This window comes from Spermophilus citellus (assembly GCF_964194105.1).
Source record: "Spermophilus citellus genome assembly, chromosome: 5".
NCBI lineage: Eukaryota > Metazoa > Chordata > Mammalia > Rodentia > Sciuridae > Spermophilus > Spermophilus citellus.
The window spans coordinates 7,801,950-7,820,330 of NC_138186.1; the positions used below are offsets into that span (position 1 = coordinate 7,801,950).

Below are 18,381 nucleotides of genomic sequence, written 5' to 3' on the forward strand. Positions count from 1 at the left end.
CACAACCCTTAAGGGATTTAGCACCACTGAATTTAGATTTAAAATGATTGAAATGTTAAGTTTTTATTATGATAAAGATGTTATGAACATTTGTACACCAAAAAAAGTTTTACAGATATTTTCAAAATGTTTAGATATTTTCAAACTGTTCATTGTATGCCTTCACATATATTATTTCATTTAATCTCTTACAACCAGGATGATTATTTTATTCATTTTATAGATGAATTGAGACATTGAAAAGTTATCAGCCAAAGTTCTCAGAGCTTATACATGGCAGAGCAACTGTGCCAATCAAGGCTGTCTGAAATATAAACATGTTTCTTGTCACATATGTAAGATATTACTCCTTAGTTTGTGAGTTACATGCCCAGAGGTTGTGAAATCAAAGTTACAAAACATGTAAAAACAAATATGTGGAGGTGTTTTGGTACTGGGAATGGAACCCAGGGCCTTGCACATGCTAAGCACATGCTCTACCACTGAGCTACACCCCCACCCCTGAAAATATGTTTATGACACAAAAACCTTTTCTGTAGCAAAAACTCGCTTTGTTTTTGTTTTTTAAAAAAGGAATTCTTAGCATTTCAATAGGATTAAATGTCACCCATTCAATTGTGACCCAATGAGATACAGGAAAGAAGACACATATTTCATTTCTTTTGAGATATGAAAATCCAAAATGATTGTTCAAAAAAGAAACAATTTATTTTCCTGGTATAATAACATCAATTCCCTAATGTGATGGTTTTGAAACATTTTTCAATCAATGGAATTTTATAAAAACCAAGCTACCACTGTATAATAGAGATTAAGTAGCGCTGGTTCACAGTGGGAGACCCAGGGCCAGTCCCCCTCGACCCTCTCACAGCCTCTGTGGTGCCATTACACAGACCTAAGACCACACCACGCACAGTCAGAAAAACGGCACTTTGGGTTTTTCACATTGGGCAAAATCAACAGTGAATGTTTTAAAAAAATGAATGACACATAGCCGGCATGCCATTTTTAAAAAAAAGAATACTGAACAAAAAATCATTTCACCATTGATTCAAGCTCTTCACACAGTAAACAGGAGAATCCAAAGTCCTCCCAGTGAATTTCCCCATAGCTGTGAACAGTTACGGAGTTTCCTCTTGTTTCCCATTTATGTCTTAAGATTCACCAGTCTCCTGTAACCCCAGCTATTTGGGAGGCTGGAGCAGGAGAATTTCCAAGTTCATTGCCAGCCTAAGTGACTTAAAGAGACCCTATCTCAAAAGAAGAAGAAAAATATTATAAAGGAGACTGGCATGGTGGTGACCCCTATAATCCAGCGACCCAGGAGGCTGAGGCAGGATGATGGCAAGTTCAAGGTCAGCCTCAGCAATTTATTTGTTTTTTTAAAATATTTTTTTAGTTGTAGATGGACTCAATACCTTGATTTTATTTGTGGTGCTGAAGATCGAACCCGGTACTGAGGATCGAACCTGAGGCGAGCGCTCAACCACTGAGCTGCAACCCCAGCCCAGCCTCAGCAATTTAGCAAGGCCCTACCCAATTTAGAAAGATCCTGTCTCAAAATAAAAAAATAAAAAGGCCTGGGGTTGTGGCTGGTTACGTGATTAAGCAACCCTGGTTTCAATTCCTGGCACCAAAAAAAAAAAAAAAAAGTTTTAAAAAGTTTTGAGGGTGTAGCTCAGTGGTGGAGCACCCCTGGGTTTATTTCCCAGAACTCGGGAAAAAAAAAAAAGTCCACCAGTCTCACCCTCACAACCCAAACTGCCTCATAAATGACACAAAGCCCAGTGCATGTGTCCACAGGAGCACTGAGGACACACTCCGAGCTTTACCTGCCCCTTTGCCCCTATCACCAGCCACACCTCGATGGAGCATGGGCAACTCACTCCCATTCCTCTCCATGTTTTCAGAAAAGTCTTCCAGAGATGCCAACTCACTCCCTGGTCTACTGGCTTGCTCCACTTGTTCTACCTCATACCCCACATTTTTATCTAAGAAAGTGATTTGAATTACACACCTACCACTTGGATTTAAAAGGTAACAATTATAATCATTTTTACAGGTATTACAGATGTAACTGTGATTCTCATTGGGTGTTAAGAACCCCCTGGGTAAAGAATTTTGGCAGAGAATGTAGGGGCGTGTTGGAAAGAAGACAAATCTGGCAGTTGCCTTTAGGTTTAAACTTTCTAAGACCGGTGGCAGTTTTCAGTGGCTTACATATCCCCAGCCATACAGCAGGACAGATTGGCCAGGCCACCTGAGAAAGGAAGCCACCCAAACCATCTGATCTCACACTAAACTACCAGGAAAAGAGAACCGCAACTCTACCTGCTCCAAGGGGGTCTTGCTCTATATAAAGTGTTCATCATATGAGAAGCAAGTGCCATCAGATAGGAAAAGAGCAGGAAAGTCACTTTCCCCCTCACGTGTTTTCATTAGAATCATCAAAGAAAGGACGGCTTCAGAAGCCGTGCAGGAAGCACAGGATGGATAAGGAATTTTCATCTCTGCTGCCAGCCTGAAAAAGCAATCTGCTCCCCAAACGCAGAGGGTGAGGAGCCAGCGTTCAGGGTATTTTTAACTAGTGTAGTTTATGCCCGTTTTACTACCCAGAATCAAAACATTATCCCTTGGCACAAAAAAAAAAAAAAAAAAAAAAGATAATGTAACTGGAAAGGACAGTGTTTTATCAGAATGCTAATCTAGTTATTTAGAAATATTTACACCACTCTGCAAAACCCTGAAAACTTGGATTAAACTCACAAAGCACAAACAGACTAAGAGAAATAGAAAACCATTGGAATGAATCAACTAAACACTATTGATGTAAGAGAATGTATGCAAAACTCCACTGATCCACGCGCAGGCCCTAATTCCAGACGATACTCTGAAAGGCTAAGGGTGACTTGAGAACAAGGAACAAGAAGGAACAGGAGACACCTGAATATTCTCAAATGTTTATATGCCCTTACAAGACCCTGAGTTGTCCTATGAAGTAGCTGGGAGAGCAGATGTGGATGCAGACCCTCAGAGGGGGCTGGCAGAGGGGAGGGATTCCAGGAAGGGTAGGTGGTGGGAGGTAAGGCTGAGGGCCACCTGTGTCACAGGGAGATTCTCAGGAAGTCAGTGCTCTAGTGGAAAAGGAAGAGGTAGCAATCCAAAGACCCATCACTGCCTTGTTCAGAAAGCGCTCCCAACTCCAGCTAAGAATCATGCTCCAGACAGCAGCTACCATGCAACACAATCAACACATCAGTTCCAGGAACCCCTTCAGATGCCAAAAGCCACAGATGCTCAACTTCCTTACATGAAGTAGCATAGTATTTGCATATAACCTCCAAGCATTCTCCCATGTAGTTTAAGTCATCTCTAGAGTACGTATCAATATGAGGGAAATGCTGTATAAGATGTTAATTGTTGAGAAAATAATTACAAGAAAAATATCTGTATGTGCTCAGTACAGACTCAATTTTTTTTCCTGAATATCTCTGATCCACAACTGGGTGCATCCTCAGATTGAACAGGTGTGGAACATGCGGATACAGAGATCAAGTGTACTGCATTGACCTTGGTACTTCTACCCAATAGAGAGCTTTATTTAGCCACTGGTTCATGTTCTTAGCAGAAGCTATTGGGAACTGAAATGGTACTGGCTGTTAGTGAAGGGCTGACCAGCATCAGTCATTAGCCGTTTGCTGGAATTCCACCCCAATACATCCTGCGGTGCAAAGAGGACCCCTGGCTAGAAGCAGAAGCAAGGCAAGAGGGTGATGAGGACAGAGCTGAGGATCAGGGACCCAGAGCAACGCTCCAATCGGCTCAGTGTCGTGAGCACTGATTATGTCTTTGGCCAGTGCTCCCGTCATTCAGGGACAAAAAGAACCAGTGCATATCAGCAAAATCAGAAAGCTCTCATGTGCCCCAGGAGCACAGGAACCAGTGGAGCACCAGCAGACTCACTCCAGAGAAATGCACGCTCTGAATCCATGGAATGTTTGACAGAACAATGCTCAAGGCCAGTGCGTTGGTGGACATGCGCGGCCACACAGAGCATGCCCTGTCGTTATTTTAATAATAACATAGATCAGAAAATATTCTCTGACAGAAGCAAACCCAAGAAAAACTTGGCTCATAGATGTGATAGAAGTAAATATCCCCTACTCAGGATGTGTAAGGTAGCAGCATGATAAAACATGGCTCCTCATGGTACCTTGCGAGGTAGGATGGGGAACTTCGGTCCCTTCCCGTTTCACAGCTTCATTTGGAGGTGAAAAGGCATTTCAGTCCACAACTCCTGTTTAGCATCTTCCTCTCAAGATTCCAGGATGACAATGAGATCATAACTTTGTAACCTGCAGGCCATTATCTTCTAAATATGGAACTGATCTGCAAATACAGCTAAGCATCCCCCGAGGACAGGGACATGTCACTGTGTGAATATGGCAGAGTGCACTGCAGACGGCAGAAGCCAACTCTTGTGATGTGACCATCAGACACAGTGAACAGAAGGCATGAGAAGCTGTGGCCAGGTGACACTTCACGGGGCTTCACAGTGGACTTTGTTTTTATAATAAGTAAGAGTAACCTTCCAGTACCAATGAAAAGCATGATATAGTAAATACGTAAACCAATAACGTAGTTGTGTATATCAAGAATTACATATTGCACATAATTTCATGTTATTGTCTTTGTACACCTGGCAGTGCCGAAGAGTGTTTACGCCAGGATCACCACAAACATGTGAGGAATGCCTTCTACCACCAGATGGCTGTGATATCACTAGGTGACAAGAACTTTTTAGCTCCACTGGAATCTGTGGGACCACCATCATATATATGGTCCGCCATTGGTTGAGGCGTTATAAGGCACATGACTGGGTATCCTCTTTAACCATTTTTTGGGGGGCGGGGGTAATACCAAGAATTAAACTGGAGGCACTCAACCACTGAGCCACATCCTCAGCCCTATTTTGTATCTTATTTAGAGACAGGGTCTCACTGAGTTGCTTAGGGCCTCGCTTTTGCTGAGACTGGCTCTGAACTCACAATCCCCCCTGCCTCGGCACCCCCAGCTGCTGGGATTATAGGCATGCACCACCGTGCCCAGCCTCATTAACCATTTTTGTGGGTGGAAAGAGCAAGGAGGAGCACATTCAATACCAACAAGAATTGTTTTCTAAAGCATCTCTTTGCTGTTTAAAAGTATGTCACAAATAAGATTCTTGACTACTGTTTTAATGAGATCTAATTTTAAAGTTTTTTCCTACAAAATAGCTATGGAGGGAGATTTGAGAATATGGCCAACAGAGCACATGACTCTTTCTTTGAGTCGTCTTGGCATGTTCTCATTACACTACAGGGTAAAACCTAAGAGGTGGCAATCCATTCCGACTCTGCTAACAATACAAACTTATCAAAGAAGGTAGGAGTGAATGGGAGACAGGGAGAGGCTCCAGATTTGGGGCACTGCAACTTCACACCGTACTGGAAGCTCCCTCCTGAACACCACCCGGCCCTGCCCACTCTTTTTTAATCAGTGGTTCCCCTACCTCCCACACCTATTTACATAGCCCTGCTGAATACTTTTCTTCCCCTGCCTGGCATAACAACAAAGCTCACAAGCAGGAAGGAAGGCCACTAACTGGCAGGTCAGACAATGAGGCAATGAGCAGATCAAGGAGAAGTGGTATTCAAAAAGCCCCACAGAGCAAGACTCTCATTTCTTGGGTCAGGATATGAACATCTAAATCAAAAATTGTTCTGCAAATGTATAAAAGCCTGACTAAATAGTACCCTTCCTATAAAGGCTGAAAACATCATATAGAATTTTTAGTTAGAAACAAGTTTAAAACCAATTTGGAAACGGAGTCTCCTCCCTCCCATGCTGAGCAAGGTTTGGGGTGTTTATTTGCAATGTCTTTGCCAAATAAGGTTCTTGCAGCTGGAACCCATAGTGCAGGAAACAAAGTCAACCCACAAGGAACCAAATTCCACATGTCAGGTGGTAGGGATGGAAAGGTGATTGAGCCCAGTCCCTACGTACAAAGGGGAAACTAGTTGGGGAGGTTGTCAACAGATGATTTCAAATAGCCATAGAGAAGAATTCGTGGGTTTATGGTTTCAGCCACAAGCCCATCAAAGAGAAATGAGTTATCTTATTCTGTCTTCCAAGAAAAACAACAGGTTGACTAAAGGTTAGGACTCAAACTCACGACTTCAGAGAGATCAGTGAGGTCTGGGTCTCGAAATATGCTTTTTTAAAAATATTTCTTTTTAGTTGTAGACAGACACAATACCTTTATTTATTTATTTACTTACTTACTTATTTTTAGATGGTGCTGAAGATCGAACCCAATGCCTCACACGTGCTAGGCAAGTGCTCTACCACTGAGCCACAATCCCAGCCCTCAAAATAGCTCTTAATTGATACTCAAGCCATGCCATCAAAAGTCTCTCTTGCTATGAATAAGGGAATTGTGTTTCACTTAAGTTGTGTTTCCTATCAACAAAGGGAGCCTATCCCAGAAGGGAACTTTCTTGTTCCAGGTTGGAAAAGCATTGGTTACCTTTACTCTCTACAATGTGTCATTTTCCATTTTTAAATAACTAGTACAGTGTGATACATTGGGTTAAGAAGTGCTCAACAACCAAGTATGCAGCAAATGCCAAGTTAATACAAATAAAATATTTCTCCAAAACCTCCTCTATATGCTTAAAGGTCGAAAAATAAAATTGAGACATTAACTAACTGAACTTAGGTGCTGTTATTGCCTCTTGGAGTTACTTAAGGCTCAAATGACATCAGAGAAACATTACCCAAACAAACCAAAAACAACAACAAAACCACACACAGAGGAAAAACACATGATCAGGATGAAAAACATCAAAGTAGTTTTCACACTCTGGTAAAACAACCTGAATTAAGAATGACCGCCCAAGTCCAAAGCCACTGCCAAGATTATCAGAATCTTTACAGACAAGAGACCACAACTCACATCCTTTAAGTCCCCAGCATCCAGCATAGTGCCTGGCAAACAGTCGTCACCCAACCGTAAAGTGTTGCTTGTACATGGAGGAGAAGAAATATTCAAGACCTGGTTCTCACCTGTACTCACTTTCAATAATTCAAAACTTAAAATATTGATAAACAAGGTATAACTAAGGAGCTTCTATAAGTTAATGCAGAAATCCCTGAAAAAAATGTCTGGTATTCTGAAGCAATCACTGCAAATACCCACTCCTCAAAGTGGAAAGCATGATTGAGTGGCAGCTTGGCCCCTTTCCCACATTCCAAATAATCAGTTGCACAAAGTAGGTTCAGTCCCAAAACTGCTTGGACTTTGTTCTTCCAGTCAACATCTGGGTTCAACCTGATTCCTGACCTCTACCTCCAACTGGAGACGGCAAACACGAAGAACCTCACTCAACAAGAAAGTAATGTCACACCAAGGGCAGGGGAAACACAGAAGCCACTCTGCAGAGATAGAAATGTTCTAAACACCTGAAATATTGAAACAACCTTTTAAGAAGGGAAGTTGAATATCTTTTCTGATGAAAAGTACTCATAATTTTGGAGAGAAAGATGTCTTCTGGGAAGCTAGATGGTCTTACTAGGTAGATAAAACAAACTTTTTCTTTCTAGAAAGAGCATACTTTTCTCTTTGCTGTAGAATATGGCTGCAAAAACCTGGTTCATAATCTGAGACCCAAAAGCTGATTATTTTTACAAGACAGGTCTTAAACTGACCTAGTTTAGAAACCTGAATGCCTTTAAATCGCAAGTGAACTGAAACCATTCATGAGAATGGAGCTTTTGAATGCTGAGAATGTTCTTCAGGGCTCAGCACAAAGATATTTGGCATAATGACTGTAAATATTTGTAAAACTCTGGGTAAATTGACAGTGTCTGACCACACTCAGACCTTCCTTCCATCGAAGTAGTACAAGAGCAAGTTATCTAGGGTGATTGGTTTGGAGCTCTTTTTTTTTTTTTTGTTGAGTTTTTTGGCTTGTGTGAGATTAAAAGCCAAGCAACCCAATTCTGCCCCTTGACTTTTTTTTTCATATTCACTATACATGTTTAATTTTCTTTTAAGCCATCAAGATAGTCAGAGTACTTTTGAAACGGGCATTTTTCTAAGTTGATGCCCACCACAAAGAATAAAATACCCTGCCAAAGGCGTGGAAGGGCAGGGCAGATGTTAGGTGAAATCACAGCCTTGAATTTCATAATACAATTATCTCCAAGTAGCTTTGTGCATCTGCTAGAGATTTCTCTTTTTCTCTCCTCCTCCTCAAGATAGTTTTAGAAATACTTAAGGAACTGCTACCCATGAAAAGGACCAATGTTCAGAAGGAAGGGCACAGCAAGGAGGGGAGAGAGTCAGAGAGGAGTGAACCATTGAAGGGACCAGAGCCCAGGAAGCTCAGCAGCTCAGGGGAAGCTGCAGCCGATGCTTTAATTGGCCAGCAACTCAGTGAAGACCGGCTGGGTTCCTTTTGCCTCATCCACACCCTGAAAACTGAGTCATCACAAAGTTCATTTATTTTGCTTCTGGGTATAGACACCCCTAATCTCCTGCTTCAGAAATGTTAAATGCATTATCCTGTAATTCATACCTCTCGATGTTCAAATAAACACCCAGAAATGGCAAACCAGAAGAACACTGATAGTCCTTATAAGGCTCCCCAGCCTATGTTTTGATAAGATATGTGGGACAGAAAGCAAGAAGAAACTGACAGTCTATCGTGGAAACATTTATTCAGAGAGAGGAATTCACCCTGAGAAATCTGTATGTAAGAAGTGCATGCATCAGGAGCAGATTCACAACAGAATCCCTGAAACTAACGAGAAAAGCAAAAGGTATCCTGGAAGGGGTAAGCAAAGGATGCCTTTTTCCTGTTAAAACAGAAATCAGTTTCCTTTTAACTTAAACTTGAGGCTACGATCAGAGTTTGATTCTATTTGATAGAAATTGTCAGAATAACCACAGTGATGTCTGGCCAAGATTCCAGGACTAACCCAACACTGTACTCATAGCTCTGTGTCAACATATTGCCATGCATTTCCAAATAACAGAAGGTATACATCCAAGATCCTGCCAACTTTTGTTCTCCCCTAAAGATCCAGGGAGATTTGATCTAATCTTCAATTTTATGATGCATTTGTTACAAATGAAGCTAATGTATTTTTACCTTTACGAAGACATCTATTTTTAAAAGTTAACAGGTGTTTAAGGCATTCAGAATGCATGCAGTGCTGTATGGTTTCAGCACTAGAAACAGAAAATGAAGCCAAGCGCCAAGGTGTCACCGTTGCCTCGCTTCTCTCGCCCTTCTCGGTCCCTTTTCGTGGACGAACGCGGTTCCAGGCTTGCACCGCCTGCAGCCCCGGAGCCGCGCTCCGCACCTACCTGGCAGGAGGGCAGTGTCCCGCTGGCCGCAGCTCCTCAGCGGCCGGTCCTGCGCGCACGGCCAGCCCGAGCTGCGCGGCCGGCGCCGGGGAGGAGGAGCTCTTCCATTCCTCCCTGCCCAGGGCGCTCTGCGGCTGACAGCTCCTCACTTGGCAGGATCGCCAGCGATCGCGCGCCCGGACCTATCGGCGGGGAAGAGGAGGAGTCCCCGCGCGCCTCCCGGCCTGGAGACGCTGGGGACCGTGCCGGGCGGCGTGGGGCGCAACTCGCGGCGGAGGCGGCGCTGGGAGCCGCGTTTATTTATACAGGAAGCTCAGGCGCCGCACTTCCTACTTCCCATCTGGGTCGCACTTCAAGGCAGGTGATGGCTTAACCCTGTCCGAGCCCGGCTGCCGCGCCCAGCTCTCCGCTCCTGCAGCCGCCCGGGGGCCAGGACCTGGCGCGTTCGCCCGCCGGCCGCGGGAACCTCGCCGAGCCCGTGTCGCACCGCAGTCCCGCGCCCTGCACCCGGCTCGCCCCGCCTCGGCGCTTGCGCCTCTCCCTCTGCGCACAACCGCACAGGCCAGCTCCCCGGCTGCCCAGCTCCGCTCTCCTCCAGCGGCCCACGCCGGCCTTCCCACCTCCCTGTTTCCGTACAGCACCTCCCAAGCTCATCACGACAGCTTGCACCTGACCTGTCCTTTTGCGCACAACGACAGAATTAGACTGTGGGGACATCAAGGCAGCGAACAGGGTCAGCTCGCCTCCTAAACCGCAGGCACGGGCCTTGAGGAAACAGTGGTCTGCGAGGGTGTCATGGAGGGGCTCTGTCAACAAGTTATTCAAGAAACACGCGGGAACTTATCCAGCTGTACCCTTAGGTACGACGTGCCTTCCTCACTCCAAAACTCTGGACATTTGTGTGACATACATTGTGGGTGACACACCTCCTGGCTTTCCACACCCGCAAAGGTCACCACCACAGGAACGTTGTAAGTTGGAACAGTCCTTCCCCCTTCATGGTGTCTTTTTGTGCTCACTCAGCAACCTCATTCTACTTTTGTAACCACTGTCAGGACACTTCTTCCTGAAAGGAACTCCCAAGTCTTAGGGGAAGGGATGTGCAGTTCAGTGACCCTGCACAGCAGGCGCCGCTCCAAAGGCCAGGAGCCACCTGCTTCTCAGCTCACCTGGAAGCAAACTTCCAGGTCAAAGCCAAGTGCTGAAGAACCCAGCTTAACTACTGTGATGCTAGGACCTGCAGCAGCTCCAGCCCACTCGTGCGTGTGGGAGAAGGAACAGAGGACTGGGCAGAGGAGAGAACACTACCAGGGGCGAGGGGCTAAGGGGCTGGCAGCAAGCAATGTCATCAAAGCATATTTGAGCCTGCAAAGTCCTTCGAGCTATTTTAATCCAAACACCTCATTTTAAAGACAAGAAAACTAATGCCCAGGGTGAGTTAAGTGGTCAGCCAAACCAGACCAGAGCTGACACAAGACCTAAATCTTTATTGCATGAGAAAAGTTGCATATTAGTGAAAATCACCCCCAAAGGATATCTAATTTCCGATTTAGCAGTGGCTTAGGTTCTAGATCGCTTCCTCAAGAAATTCTCTTGCTATAGTTACCATTGTTGATGGACAGCAAACAGGAAAGATAAGGTCCCCCTAAGAGGCGGCTTACTTGTTAGTGTTGATGCACATCTTCTGAGCCTTGAACCAAAGTTCAACAGAGTCCACTTTTTAAATTACCACCCAATTAAGTCATCATCTCTTATCAGTAGAATAAAGGTATGAAGTGGCTGCCAATATGAATAAAAACATAGGTTTGACAGTAATCACACTGACTGTCATCTCAAAAATTCTGTATAATTGGATAACTTCACCACAAATTATTTCAACCATGAAAATTTATAAAAATTGCAGTCAGAATTTAATAAAACTAAATGAACACATCCAACACTGCAATATAATGCAAACAACTCTTTCAGATCTGCCTAAGACATCCACGATGTGACTGAAATATCATTCCCTTGAGCACTTATTGATCTCCTCCCAGACAAGCTGCTAGCGGGGAGGCAGATACAGGTAAGTCAAACATGGTCCCCATCCTCAAAGACTTCTCAATCCAAGGTAGGAATCAGACAAGCAAATCCATTATCAGAATGCTGTGAGGAGGGATGTGATGGATGGACTTAAGCTCTGAGTGCCATGGGAGCAGAGAAGAATAATTAATGGAAGGGGGTTGATGAAAGGATCAAAGAAGGCTTCTAGGACAAGGTGACTGAAACCCGGAGTCCTTGGGCAGCTGAGTGGGGAAGGCAGACAGGGTGAAGGCAGGCAGAGCAAATGGTCAGTTCAAAGGCGTAGACAGATTTTAGGTACAGCTTTTCCTAGATTAGGAAGAGCAGTTGCATTCAGAATAGAAGGACAAAGACCTGAATGAATACAGGGACAATTTTGGTTTGAAAAGGAACAATAGAGAATTCAGAGGCAGAACTGGTAAGATGTGGCATTAATTGGATATGACGGGGGAGAGAGAGAGACAGAAAAGAGCCCAGATTGCGACTTCACCAGAGTGGGAATTAAGGAGATGCAATGAGCAGGACGATGAGGCTTCACTTTACATCCTGCAGAATCTCAGGGGTCTCTGGAGCACAGGAGAATTCTCCAGCAGGCCACCAAAGAGAGACCTGGTGGAGTGCCTTATGGAAAGTGCCATCATTGAGGTGGTGGCCATGGATGAAATTACTTAGAGGATAAGTCACCCACAAAACAGAGCATCCTGTAGGGGGAAGCAGAGGCTTTGGACCTAGACAAACTCTACTGCCCACTGGTTATTATACAACCTTCAGTCAGCTGTTAACATAAACTCGTTTTTTTCTTCTTCTTTAAAATAAGAAGAATGGTTTTCATCTTATAGGTTATTGTTAAAGTATATGAGAGTTTGTAAAGTAGCTAGCACAGTCCAGATGGGACAGAAATACCTGTATTGTACAAGTATTGGAAGTGGAGCAAAAAATGTCACATCCTGGGGTTGTGCTGTACACAACCTGCTCAGCTGTACACTGTGGTCCTAGCCTGATACACAATAGAACTCAATCAATCATATTCTGTTGAGAGCCACAGTTTAGTCAGAATGACGCCTGGCATTTTGCTAGAGGGAATGGTTGAAAGGTGACCCTGCTCTGGGAATAGGGCGGCTCTGGGAATAGGGCGGCTCTGGGATTAGGGCGGATCCTGCTGGGTATAGGGCAGCTCGGGTATTAGGGCGGATTCTGCTGCCTCAGGCGCCCTCTACTTTGGAGAATTGGCCAACGGAGCCCTGGGGAGGGAGTGTGTTCCTGGGAAGTGTGTGTAGAGTGCCCTTGAGAGTCCGGAAATAAAGAGTTGCTGTTTGAACCTACAAGGCTGTGTGGCGGATCGGTTATTTTGTGACCAGCCAGACTGCGGCAATATTCCTCTAAGAAGGGAAAAGAAATAGAAAGATAAAAGAAAGGAGCCAGTAAAGAGAGCCCAGATGAACCCCAGTATTTAAAGAATTGGTAAAAGAGGATGAGCCTGAGAAAGAATTGTTTCTTTTAGGCTAAAAAAATAAATAAATAAATACATTTGATATCACAGACTACAAAAAAACATACAGACACTACAATCTACAAAAATATTTTAAAATCTTTTTGAGTAAGAATATATTACAAATTGTTCAGCAGAAAATATAATCATGTTGATAATCATCATAATAATAATTTCCTCATGTAAATCACAGGCCTTCCTAAAGAAAAGGCATACAAATTCTTGACATTAATAGCAAGCAATCCAAATTATATTGATTTCAATATATCTTAAGTCATTTAAAATAAATTTAAATCATAAAGTTTTTCCTGCACATGAGGTATATATACATAAATACACACACATGTGTGTGTATACATATGTTCACGTATATAATTACTACATGTGTAAGAATCTTAAGTGTACAAGATGCTTAATGTATAAGATACTTAAATAATATGTATCATTATATATGATGAAACATAGTACATAATAGGCATATATTACGGAAGCACTATAAGTCTATATAAGAAAAGACAACTCTAATTTCTTCTTTGGAAAATTCTCTTTAATTAATATAAGCACAATGAAGTGTTATTCAGTCATAAGGAAGAATGAAAGCCTGTCATTTGTAGCAAGATGGATGGAACTGTAGGTTATGTTGAGTAAAATAAGCCAGAATTAAGAAGGTAAGTACCTCATGGTCTCTCTCATATGTGGAAGCTAAAAAGGTTGACCTGAAAGTAGACAAGTGATTACTAGAGCCGGGGGAGGGGGAGGAGGGTAGAAAAAGGGAGGGTGGATTTCTGTACATGTATGGAAATATCACACTGAATCCCCCTATGAATATGTAATATTGATGTGTTAATAAAAATTTTAAAAAGAAAGTGCTCCAATATTGATCTAGAAAGGAAAAGAAAAATCAAGATTCATTCTTGAATCTACTCTTCTGTTCTTCCTTAGCATGAAGTTAGTAACACACAGCTTAGGCTTGACATTTTAATTATATCCTGTGTTCTAAAAAAATTTTTTTAAATGGTTCATTCAGAAGAAAGAACACAAGTATTGGGTCACCAGCTTCTGCGATGGGCACATTTCTCTCTCCATGGGAAAGGATCTCAGGCACAGGCCTTGGTGTCTGCCTCCGACTGGTCATTTCTCATTTCCAAATGGCTGCCATTTCATTTCCATTCATCTCTTGTATCTAATGAAGTTCGTTTTCTTCATTTTTTTTCAACATTTACCAAGCACTGGGTATAAAACTAACAATAAGGCACCATGCAAACAAATAATGATGGAAATGACTCTAGAGATACATTCGGGGTAAAGATGGGACGTGGAGCACCGCGGAAAGTCAATAAGGACAGAGAACTCACCGTGCAATTACCACAGCTTGGAAACACCATTTTTAAAAGCTGGAGATGTGTCAGTTGGGTTCTGTTTCACACAGAAGAACCTCAGTGCCTCACAGAGCCAGCCACAACTGACTGGGCCCCAACAGAAAAACGTGACCGGACAGTCCCAATCTGCCACTGTCACTGTGCCACAGGGGAATCCAGGACGACTCAGGGTGGAAAGCTGAATAAGACAGCAAAACTCCAGAGGATTCCACGGCCCAGATCTCTGACATCCTACGTGACATGGCCAGCGGACTGCGCCTGGGCACCAGTGGGAGAATGGAGTTGGCACCTAACTCTCTCTAGAAAAACGCCTCTGCACGAGCCCTGAGTTAAAATTCCCTGCTAGAAAGTCAGCACACGTTAGCCAGGTGCAGGGGAGCATGCCTAGGATCCCAGAGGCCCAGAGGCCAAAGTAGGAGAACTGCAAGTTCAAAGCCAACATGGACAACTGGCCAGGAACCTGACTCAAATAAAAAGGGCTGGAGGTGAAGCTCAGTGGTAGAGGCGTCATCATGAACCCCCTGGCTCAAGACCCAGCAGCACCCCCCCACCCCACCCCACACTACAAAAGTCAGAGGAAATCATCTCAGTCATCTTCCCATTTCTTAGACGCAAAATATGTATTAATCCCCCAATTCCTGAAAAAAGGACGATCGATGAAAAAAATAAAATCCCCAGTGTTCCAAGAGTCATCCCAGTCAATGAACAAACTGGTTTATAGAAAATGAACCCCTTGATGCCTCGCACCCAACATGATACAAAGGACTCCGCTGAATTAAGTCAAAATAGGACCAGGCGCGTAAGTAGCTAGGTGATAAAGTATGTGCTTAACAAGCACAAGGCTCTGGATTCAAGTCTCAGCCCCAAACTAAATTATAAAGTCAAAATACATCTCAGTTTAACAGATGGAGAGCTTTGTTCTTGGAATTCAGACCGAAATTATTCATAGGGCGCATACTACTCATGTTAGTTTTCCAGGAGAACTCTCGAAAAGTCCCTTACAAACTTAAATTCTCTCTACAACATAGGTAACTGATACTCTTCTTCTCCCACCTTCTCCTCCGCCCCACCTTCCTCTTCCCATAGAAGAGTGAATCACCAGATCCTCATTGAACTCAGAGCTGTATGGAACTAACAAATATCATCTATATGGATCAGAGAATCAGAAGTTAAGGCACAGAAGCCAGGGCTGGAGGACAGTAGGGAGGGGTCCAGAAGCTGCTTGAGGAGGGGCTGCAGGTGCCTGGCGTTGGGGGAGCCTGTCTCATGCTATATGAGAAAAAAATTCCCCCTATGTTGAAAAAGTCCACTTTCCTTCCAGATTTACTGCTGGTCATGGGAAGTCCTCCCTCCACAGCCTCCACAGCATAGGTCTCCAGGGAGCAGGCTGCTGTTTTAATGCGTCTTCCAGGCATACGTCATAGTAGGGCCCTCATAAGGAGCACCTTGGGGACTTTTCCAGTGTAGCAACAACCACCAACTGCATGTGACAATGTTCACATTTCCAGCAAAATCGGGATCACAAAGAGAAGTCTGTCTTACAAGCCAGGTTCCAGATGCAGGTCCTCCTCAATTCCCTGGAGGTGAATCCTGTTCAGATCACACACAGGATGGCCTGCTCAAAGAAGCAGTCACCACCAGATGCAATGTGTCTTTGCAAGGAGCATTCTTCCAAGGGCCTCACAACAACTCCTAAACTCTGATTGTGCCCAACCACCAGAACTATACTCACCTCATGAAAGCCACTATGTCCCTAGTTGCAAGTAATGATCTCATAAGGAGGGAAGAAAATAACTCACTGTCTCGGGCCTTCTCTAGTCAGACCACAGGCCTGAGGAGCTCTTTCTCTGTTCCTCAACTATAGCACTCGTGGGTATTCTAATAATTAATTCCTGTATCTCCTTCAGTCATCTTTGAAAAGGGGGTTGGAATTGTCTGGTTAACTTTCTACTAACACCAGCCCCTCACTCACTGCTGTACCAAAGTTAACAGCCCTGGTGTCTACTAAATGTTTTCCTTTGGGCTCATTTAATCATATATCGTGCACACAGACACACACACACCCTCATGCACACCCTCACGCACACACACAGCATCTTAGCTTAACTCTGTGAATCACCTATTCTTCTTCTTTGTCCAAATTTTGCTTTAAAATAGTTGATATTTTTCTCATCAGTTCATAAGAGTTCTTTGTAGCTTTTAGTTATTAACACTTTTCCTGCAATGTATTTTACAAATACTTTTTCTGAAATAGCTGATTTCTATTGATTTGTGTTACTTTTCCATGCAATGGTTTTTGATTACATAAGCAAGGATACAGGGTTTTCAATATGTTTTAAAAATATCCTTCAGGATACATTTCATAGTTAATAAGTTTGAAATTGGTGACACTTGACTCTTTTCTATAGACCATAATAATTTTAATTAAGAAAATACTTTCTTCAGTGCTCAAATACCTACCAGATTCAGGAAAAATTTCAAGTGAAATATAGTCTTCATTTTCCTGTTTTGATATTACAGTATGTAAAGTTATTTTCAAAAATATTATCTTTTGCTTATGATACCTTTTCTTGAAGAAAAATTATGACAACGAAACTCATCAAACAAATTGTGTCTATTTATAGTTCTGGTTACTGTTTAACCAAATTTAGATACCTAGAAATCACAGGCCTTCTAAAGTTCAGTATACTTTGAATTCTGCTAAAAATTATACATATATCCTGTTAAAAACAGTAGTTTCATGAAAAGATTCTTACAAGTCCCAATATTCCACATACAATTATAAAACTTCCAAATGAAGGCCTATGTGCTGTGTTTGAGTTCTTATTAATCTGCTCAGGTTCTACATTGTATTTATAAGAATAAACTCTAGCTGGGGATATAGCTCAGTTGGTAGAGTGCTTGCCTTGCATACATAAAGCCATGGGTTCAATCCCCAGCACCAAAATAATGATCAGTAAGGATAAGTTCTAGTGCCCTCCTGTTTGCAAGCTTAATTTTCCATTAGTGCAATTTGTAAAATTTCAAAAGGTGACTATTTTGCCTACTTAATTAAAAATTTCCAACAAAATACAACCAAAACTTTCTTTGCAAAAAGAAAAAATCCATAATATTAGTAGGCACAGACTTACACAGTAGCTCTTCAAAGATTCAAAACATTCCTAAAATCAGATTGATAATGGTCTGCAAAGAGGAAAAAACATGTATTACCTCCTGAAGGATGCTTTATATGCAACATTGGTTTCATCACAAAAAATTTGTAATTCAACTACTTAGCGTATACAGAAAAATACTGATGAATTTTGGCAACTGTTTCTATTGCAGTAGAATATTTCTATTGCAATGGGTTACATATGTCATTTTCTGCTCCATGGATTTCTTTCATAAGCAATTCCATTGTTTATATTCTGACACAAAATACGTATTTGCACGTTCACAGAAAAAATAAATGATTTTCAGTGATTGCCTGAGGCTGGATGGAAAGGTGGGTGTTGACTGCAAAGGGACACCAGATCACATGCAGGGAAACAAAGTGTTCTACCCTGCATGGTAGAGAGGGTGACCCAGCTGCATAACCACTAACACCCAACAAGCTGTAAACTTAAAATGGGTGACATTTCTGATATGCAAATTTTACCTTCATGAAGCTGTTTAAAAAAATAAATTTTAGTTTTGATGATAAACTTTGAGACCAAACTTACATTCGAATTCACAGTGATATAAGTATTTAAACTGCAGTAGAATGATTTTTCTAAACACCTAACTTTGTTCAATTAGATGAAAATCAACCTTTCAAGTAATAAACCAGTCTTCTATTTGAAGCATCTGGTAATCTGAGTGTAAAACAGCGTGATTTAAAACTGTATATAAATTGCTCTTCTACTAGTGGAGTCATCCACATTAACTTTAAATTCACTTTTCATACATGCATAAGAAAACATAATACTGATGATGGGTGAAATAGATTTAGGAAAGTCATTTGATCCAAATGAAGAGTCCTGCTTCCCAGAGTGAATGAAACATGTGACGACACCTCC

General features: G+C 42.6%; 1 protein-coding gene and 1 long non-coding RNA gene across 7 annotated transcripts in view; one reads left to right on the top strand and one right to left on the bottom strand.

Moving 5' to 3' along the window:
* The window catches only part of RNF144B (ring finger protein 144B), a 169,803-nt gene that overhangs the window by 77,435 nt on the left and 73,987 nt on the right, over positions 1-18,381 (bottom strand). Inside the window, exon 1 of one of the 3 annotated variants that reach the window (XM_081294357.1) lies at positions 9,416-9,990. The exons of the other annotated variants lie outside the window; for them this stretch is intronic. The gene's annotated coding sequence lies outside the window, so the exon portion shown is untranslated. Of the gene's footprint in view, positions 1-9,415; positions 9,991-18,381 lie in introns of those variants that run through there. 3 annotated transcript variants of the gene reach the window in all.
* LOC308649062 overlaps positions 10,235-18,381 on the top strand; it is a 65,612-nt gene continuing 57,465 nt past the window's right edge. For all 4 annotated transcript variants that reach the window (XR_014021964.1, XR_014021965.1, XR_014021966.1 and 1 more), the window contains exons 1-2: positions 10,235-10,848; positions 11,384-11,480. This is a non-coding gene — a long non-coding RNA (uncharacterized lncRNA). The remainder of the gene's footprint in view (positions 10,849-11,383; positions 11,481-18,381) is intronic.